Raw genomic sequence first — 9,519 nt, 5'->3', positions numbered from 1 at the left:
TGAGCGCAGCCTCGGGGTCTGCACGGGTTCCGAACTGGTAACGGTAAATGAGGAAAGTCGAATGCGGTTTGTTGGAGGAGCATCGGGGCTGTCAGGCCGGATTAGGTGACCGGGTTTGGGTCAGAGGGCAAGGAAAGCCCGAGTGAAACAGGGGATACAGGTTCAAGTCCTGTGACCACAGGTTAGAGTCCTGGGGTCATGTCATGTAAACAGGGGATACAGGTTCAAGTCCTGTGACCACAGGTTAGAGTCCTGGGGTCATGTCATGTAAACAGGGGATACAGGTTCGAGTCCTGTGACCACAGGTTAGAGTCCTGGGGTAATTGTTGGGAGGGTCTCGAGTCCTTCAGAGGAAGAAAAGCTTTAAGGTAATCGAGAAGAGCGGGTCTCTGATCCTGCACACTAAAAGGAGAAAAGAGAGCTATCAGGCGGTAGGTAAGACAAGGGGATTCCGGTCCGATTAAAGGAGACACGTTTCAAAGCTATAAGGCTCGTGACAAGTTAAGAACATACAATGGAGAATAACTCTTCAAAGAACATAGTTACCCAAAGGAACATGTTGTAAGGGAGTACAGGGCTGGATAACATGGACAGCGGGAAGACAGGATCCCTTCTCGCTGACCAGGCCCTTAGATCCAAAGATAGGACACACCGTCAGGTCTGTGTTGGCGGAGGGAGAGTGGGATGCTCGAGACAGAATGAAACACCCTGGAGGGCGTTAGCAGCTTGGCTAACGGAGTCACAAGCTGAGACAGGACGGACACAAGGTAAACGAGCGAGGAGGCGAATACAATGTGAGTGGGAAGGTTGAGTTTGTGTTAGATGTAAGTTAAGTGTTCCAACCTGGAACTTGTATGTGTGGAACAACTTGTATGTTTGTATGGAGATAATGATTGGTTGTCATCGTAAATGTGAAGACTTTGGAGGAGGTGAATTGCGCACACCAAATCCGGAGGAAGGACGATGATGACTGGTTCTGCACGTGTTGTTAATTCATAGTGATGGGCGAATGTCATTGAGAGTGTTTTTACCGGTGTGTGTGTATCTGTCTGTGTCTGTGTGTGAACTCTATAGGGAATTGAATAATTAAAACCACTTCGGCAGACAGTTTGGAGATTATGTGTGAGAATTCCCTCCAGTCCTCGTGCTGTGGTGAAGCTGTGGGATGTCAAATGGACCAAGGCTCGGGTTTTCTCATGGTCCGATAAACTCTGTATGCTGTTTTGGCTTTGAACACTGTACGTGGTACGTGATAAATGGATAGTTTCTTCGGAGCATCATTTTGATTTTAAATTCAAATTCAGTTCTGTTTCCACCTTGCATGTTTCATAAGGCTGATCGACGTTACGGGTTTGTGTGAGTGCGTGATGACGTCATCACGCGGCCGAATCGAATTACATTCAGGATACGAGATCGATTCCAAGAAATATATGTTGAAAATGTTGAAACCAAGGATTTCTCGATTTTTTATCGTTCGCGAATGAGTGCACGCATTCTCGGACATAGAGAACGACAATCCTTTTGGCGGTAATAAATGTTATTTGCGGTTGTTGTTGTTGTTGATTGGGCTTCGTGACCGGAGGAAAAAAAACCCGTCACTTCCGGCGTGGCCCAACATCGAGCTTCTCGGTATCTATACAAAGGCTATTTTGATATTGATGCGAGGTGAATGCCGGCGATGACTTGCCGGCCTGTGTTTGGTGGGTGCTTCGTGTGCCTGTTGGCGCCGGAGTGGAGCTATCTGTTGTTGTTTGGTGGGTGTTACAAAGTGTCTGCTGTTTTCACATGTATAACGTCTGGGCTGTGTCAAGAGAACAGTGTACTGAAGGAGGGATGCACAGTAGGGAGTTTTATGGAAGGGTTTTAAAATCACACGGTTGAATGTGGAGTGGTTTTGCTTCGGTAGCCATGCTGGTTGGCGAACGGGAGGGTTATTGATTGTGAAGCTCCTGGTGTTGGATGCTGTTGGGAGGTTTTGTGTTCATGTTAGTACATTTTGAACCTCCATGGTTTATAGTTAATTAGAGAGAGGTGTGCGAAAGAAAAGGTGAGCGAGTGGTGAGTGCAGGTGAGCAGATGCTTCAGTGGTGACGATAATGGTGTGATGTGATTGGCCAGCCCTCTCCACAATGTGTTTGAATCTCAGCTCGGCTCGGGGATGAGATGAAAGAGAAGTCCATTTGAGGGGGGGGCGAGCTATCGCAGGCATTGTGAAGGTAATCTTCTGGTTGCTCAACCCAGCAAGTTTTAATGGTTTGGTAGCTATTGTTTTGAAATGCGCATGGAGTTGGTATTTTAAAACGCGTTTTTTAAAATATCTTCACGGCCACCGTATCTGCGAAGATTCGTGCTCTTTGTGTACTGTACAATTTTACCGACATTGGACAACAGTTTGGATGGTGAGCGACGCGGGGCCGAGGCGTGGAGGATTATGGGATGTAGAGGAATGGTTGCTTAGCAACGACATCGATCTGGAAGGAAGGAGCGGCGGTGGAGGTGGGTGGAGGTGAAACAAGCCGCCAGAGAGCGCGAACTAATGAAGCAAAGAGAAGGACTTACACCACACGCCATGATTACACAGGATTGATGGGCCTAATTGCCTCCTCATACGTTGAGATTCATTGCATAGCTTTCTGTGCGGGAAACGGACAGGGAAAAACATGTCTGTTGTGTTTATATGGGCCTCTACCTGTCAGGGTAAATTCATTAGATTTCATCGGATAATTCTATTTATTGTCACAATGGTAGAGGATTGGAATAATGTCGATTGGATGTTAAGGGGGATTTAAATGCTTGGACAGCAGAAAGGGTTTGATGGATGGATGGAATCACTCTGCGACGACAATGATATTGCTGTGAATTACTCGTGTTTAATTATTACTCCTGTGAATAACTTATCTTTGAATTATTTGGGAATCTATTTTGTGAATTATGATAACCGAACACACAGATGTGATCTGCACAATGTTTTGCGAACACCTAGACACGGTACACCAGTGTGTTTTGACCTGTAATGGTGGTGATGGGGATAATCTTAGGATCAATGGGACCAACAAGTGATACTCATGATAATGTTTGTATGTGATATTAATCAGAAAAGTGATTTTCACACACCTTTTACCGGATTGGTTGTCAAATACATAAGAAATGGAGATAGTGTATGGAAACCGTGTTAGTTACTTTCAGACTAAGCTCATAAAAATAGGAAAATTGGGGGAAAATAACTAATTGGGAACGAACCATGATGTTTCTTTTGGTCATAATTGATATAAACTTTTGTTTTGAGAATCCTTTACCTTCGGACTTTGATAATCTGTTAATTGAGGATAGGAAAAAGTTACTGAGAATTGAATCAAGATAATAATATATTAAGTTAAGGTACTTACATAATATTGGAAAAGGGTCTCTGTTATTAAATTGATCGACAGATTGGTCAACACTACATATTAGAAATCAAGTTATAAGGAAAAAAAACCATGGTATTTACGTAACCAAAATGCAGAACTAGCAGAACCCGTGCTCTGCGCAACATGTTGGGGTGGGTGTGTTTGAGAAAGGAACTGATGCAGAGTATCAGTAGTAATTTTACTTTAATGCAGTAAGTGGAATACGATTTCACTGTTTCAGAACCATTTTATTTACTTTTTTTGTACCATGCACCTCATATGGTCTTTGAGATAATGTAAGCCGAATATCACGTCACTCGAGCGCTGAACAAAGTCGAAGATAGCGCGACACGAAACCACAAACTCGGAAATAATATATAAGATGATAAAGAATGGCGAGACCAACAGCAATCATGAAATCGATTAAATGGAATTAGGAATTGTACCATGTATTGTAACTGTATTGCTTTCACTGATTAGGAGATGATACTGACCTGACTGTAATTTCAATAAAATGACTCTACAATTTGTGGAAAGACAAACAAAAGAATAAACGAGAATTATGCGGAGTACAGAAAACATAACGATGAAATAAATGTTAAATCAGTCAAAATAAAAGAATTATATATTGAAAAGAGTGCAATGATGCTTCAAGCCAATTTAAATATTACCTATATTATCTGTCTTCTGATTAATTGGACAAGTGCATGATTTTTATTGAGTGGTACTTCTTGTACGTTTACATAAGTAAGTTGAGGTATTTCTAACACTGACGACCATCTTTCATCAGCACAAAAGTGCCAAGTTAACTGGAAAAATAAATAAATAATGGCAGTTGCTCTGGAACTGCTTGTGAATGAAACTGTGGATTGTTTAGCAGATAATGATTGCAAATGTTAAAATGGTAACTGTGAAAAATCGAAATGCGTTGGATTCGGTACTTGAAAGAAGTAGCTAACTTTCATATTTTTGTATAGATAATGGAATATATTTTTTTGGTGAAAAGAATTATTGATTACAAATTGGAACCCTGATAAAGACTGTTTGCTTTTACATGGAAATAGCAAATGAGATGAATGTTTTGAGTATATGTATAACTGAGATTTCTGTGTATTTTAGCATGTTTTTGAAAGGAAAAAAATAACAAGGAAAGGGATAAAATATTGATATGACAAATAATACAAGTTGAATGCATTTTGTAAGAACCTTTGTCAGTGTTGTGGAAATACATCAACCCACGAAGTTTGTTGATTGGTTTGATGCTTTATTTGTTTCGGAGTGTTGAAAGCAGTCTTTGATGCACTGTACGATTTCGTCAAGTGGAGCTTTGAAAGAATTTCAAGTGGAGCTTTGAAAGAATGAAATTTGAAAGAAAAAGGGTGTGATCATCACACACATCACATACTTTTCAAACAAACATCACACACTTTTCAAACAAACATCACACAGATCACACACTTTTCAAACAAACATCACAAACTTTTCAAACAGACATCACAAACTTTTCAAATAAACATCACACACTTTTCAAGCAAACATCACACACTTTTCAAACAGACATCATACACTTTAACAAACAAACATCACACACTGTTGAAACAAACATCACACACTTTTCAAACGGACATCACACACTTTTCAAACGGACATCACGCACTTTTCAAACGGACATCACGCACTTTTCAAACGGACATCACGCACTTTTCAAACGGACATCACGCACTTTTCAAACGGACATCACGCACTTTTCAAACGGACATCACGCACTTTTCAAACGGACATCACGCACTTTTCAAACGGACATCACGCACTTTTCAAACGGACATCACGCACTTTTCAAACGGACATCACGCACTTTTCAAACGGACATCACGCACTTTTCAAACGGACATCACGCACTTTTCAAACGGACATCACGCACTTTTCAAACGGACATCACGCACTTTTCAAACGGACATCACGCACTTTTCAAACGGACATCACGCACTTTTCAAACGGACATCACGCACTTTTCAAACGGACATCACGCACTTTTCAAACGGACATCACGCACTTTTCAAACGGACATCACGCACTTTTCAAACGGACATCACGCACTTTTCAAACGGACATCACGCACTTTTCAAACGGACATCACGCACTTTTCAAACGGACATCACGCACTTTTCAAACGGACATCACGCACTTTTCAAACGGACATCACGCACTTTTCAAACGGACATCACGCACTTTTCAAACGGACATCACGCACTTTTCAAACGGACATCACGCACTTTTCAAACGGACATCACGCACTTTTCAAACGGACATCACGCACTTTTCAAACGGACATCACGCACTTTTCAAACGGACATCACGCACTTTTCAAACGGACATCACGCACTTTTCAAACGGACATCACGCACTTTTCAAACGGACATCACGCACTTTTCAAACGGACATCACGCACTTTTCAAACGGACATCACGCACTTTTCAAACGGACATCACGCACTTTTCAAACGGACATCACGCACTTTTCAAACGGACATCACGCACTTTTCAAACGGACATCACGCACTTTTCAAACGGACATCACGCACTTTTCAAACGGACATCACGCACTTTTCAAACGGACATCACGCACTTTTCAAACGGACATCACGCACTTTTCAAACGGACATCACGCACTTTTCAAACGGACATCACGCACTTTTCAAACGGACATCACGCACTTTTCAAACGGACATCACGCACTTTTCAAACGGACATCACGCACTTTTCAAACGGACATCACGCACTTTTCAAACGGACATCACGCACTTTTCAAACAGACATCACACACACACACACAAATACATGGTATCACTCACTTAACCACATGGTATCACTCTCTTAACCACATGGTATCACTCTCTTAACCACATGGTATCACTCTCTTAACCACATGGTATCACTCTCTTAACCACATGGTATCACTCTCTTAACCACATGGTATCACTCTCTTAACCACATGGTATCACTCTCTTAACCACATGGTATCACTCTCTTAACCACATGGTATCACTCTCTTAACCACATGGTATCACTCTCTTAACTACATGGTATCACTCTCTTAACTACATGGTATCACTCTCTTAACTACATGGTATCACTCTCTGAACCACATGGTATCACTCTCTGAACCACATGGTATCACTCTCTGAAATACATGGTATCACTCTCTGAAATACATGGTATCACTCTCTGAAATACATGGTATCACTCTCTGAAATACATGGTATCACTCTCTGAAATACATGGTATCACTCTCTGAAATACATGGTATCACTCTCTGAAATACATGGTGTCACTCACTTAAATACACCCACTCAAATACATGGTATCACTCACTTAAATACACCCACTCAAATACATGGTATCACTCACACAAATACATGGTATCACTCACTTAAATACACTGACTCAAATACATGGTATCACTCACTTAACTACATGGTATCACTCACACAAATACATGGTATCACTCTCTGAAATACATGGTATCATTCTCTTAACTACATGGTATCACTCACACAAATACGTGGTATCACTCACTTAAATACACTGACTCAAATACATGGTATCACTCACTTAACTACATGGTATCACTCACACAAATACATGGTATCACTCTCTGAAATACATGGTATCATTCTCTTAACTACATGGTATCACTCACACAAATACGTGGTATCACTCACTTAAATACACTGACTCAAATACATGGTATCACTCACTTAACTACATGGTATCACTCACACAAATACATGGTATCACTCTCTGAAATACATGGTATCATTCTCTTAACTACATGGTATCACTCACACAAATACGTGGTATCACTCACTGAACCACATGGTATCACTCACAAAAATGCATGGTATCACTCTCTGAAATACATGGTATCACTCACACAAATACATGGTGTCACTCACACAAATGCATGGTGTCACTCACACAAATGCATGGTATCACTCACTTAAATACACCCACTCAAATACATGGTATCACTCACACAAATACATGATATCACTCACACAAATACATGGTATCACTCACACAAATACATGGTATCACTCACTTAAATACACTGACTCAAATACATGGTATCACTCACTTAACTACATGGTATCACTCACACAAATACATGGTATCACTCTCTTAACTACATGGTATCACTCACACAAATACATGGTATCACTCACTGAAATACATGGTGTGACTCACTGAACCACATGGTATCTTCTTCTTCTTCTTCTTTTGGCTGCTCCCGTTAGCGGTCGCCACAGCGGATCATCCGTGTGATCCGGATAGTGATTTGGCACATGTTTTACGCCGGATGCCCTTCCTGACGCAACCCTGGTCGCCTCTTACGACACAGGGATATGGTACACCTATTTTAACCGGGGTATACACCGGCCCAGTCTACTGGTACTCATTTCGCCGACCTCGGAAGGATGACAGGCTGAGTTAACCCTCTGGTGTATTAATTCAGTGGCCCAACGGGGCTTGAACTCAGGACCTTTTGGATCCCAAGCTGCTGCCCTAACCACTGCGCCAACACCAGGCTACTGAACCACATGGTATCACTCACAAAAATACATGGTATCACTCTCTGAAATACATGGTATCACTCACACAAATACATGGTATCACTCACTTAAATACACTGACTCAAATACATGGTATCACTCACTTAACTACATGGTATCAATCACTTAAATACATGGTGTCACTCACTGAACTACATGGTATCACTCACACAAATACATGGTATCACTCACACAAATACATGGTATCACTCGCTGAACTATATGGTATCACTCATACAAATACATGGTATCACACACAAATACATGGAATCACTCACACAAATACATGGTATCACTCACTGAACTCCATGGTATCACTCACACAAATAGATGGTATCACTCACTTAACTACATGGTATCACTCACACACATACATGGTATCACTCACACAAATACATGGTATCACTCACTTAACTGCATGGTATCACTCACACAAATACATGGTATCACTCACACAAATACTTAGGTATATCGATAATTCGGCGATTGACCCTGTCGCGCGCGGGTAGAGTGTTGACTTGGCCGTGGTGTGCACTTGGAACACACCCGTGACTGGTTTTCGGCGTTGTTCCGGGATGTCGCGACTGAATTGTCCGTCCGGTGGGCGAGATTGCCGCCATTGGCTAAAGCGGCTGTTCGCACGCTGGGCGGGCGCAGAATTCGTAACAGTATATTTGTGTAACTAGTGCGGGCCCGGAGTTGCTAGCCCGTAGGTGTGTGAACGACGACTGGATTGGGGCATTTTCACCCCCCCTCACCCCTCCCCCACCTCTCTCGTCCCCTCCTCTCTCCCCTCTCTCGTGCCAGTACCCTCTCTCGTGGGTGAGGCATGCCAGTATGTGCAGCTTCGTTCCTTCGCTCTCGTAAACGACGAATGGATTGGGGTATTGTTTCAATTGGATCGGACCAACCGTATCATAAATGGCCATAACTTGGGAAACACCTGGGAAACATACTCAGGTCCCCAGCGTCAATTGTGACATCATATCAAACGAACAAGAATTGTGACGCCCCCTCTCTCTCTCCCCTCTCGCTCCCCCGAGTCTCGCCCCCCCCGAGTCTCGCCCCTCCTCTCTCCCCCCTCCTCTGTCGCCCCTCTCTCTCGCCCCCACTCTCACCCCCCTCTCTCACCCCTCCTCTCTTCCCCTCTCTTGAATTGTGACGCCCCCTCTCTCTCACCCTCCTCTCTCCCCCTCCTCCTCTCTCGCCCCTCTCTCTGTAAATGTATTCACAAATGTATTCACAAAAAAACAAAAAACAAAAAAATAAATAAACATTTATTGTGACGTCATTCGTGACGTCATAGCACCGTGTCCTGTCATTGGTTTGGTAAATAAATGGCCAAAACTTGGGCACCGCTTGTCCAATTAATATCAAACTTGACAAGGCACATACTGAGGTCCCCAGCGTCGATTGTGACATCATACCAAACGAAGATGAATTGTGACGTCAATCGTGGGGAATTTTTTAAAATAATTAATAAACATTAATTGTGACGTCATTCGTGTCTTGTCATTGGTC

The sequence above is a fragment of the Eptatretus burgeri genome, chromosome 14 (assembly GCF_056783735.1).
Source record: "Eptatretus burgeri isolate ZD-2024b chromosome 14, Ebu_testis_v1, whole genome shotgun sequence".
Classification (NCBI taxonomy): Eukaryota; Metazoa; Chordata; class Myxini; order Myxiniformes; family Myxinidae; genus Eptatretus; species Eptatretus burgeri.
This window is presented reverse-complemented; position numbering follows the sequence as displayed.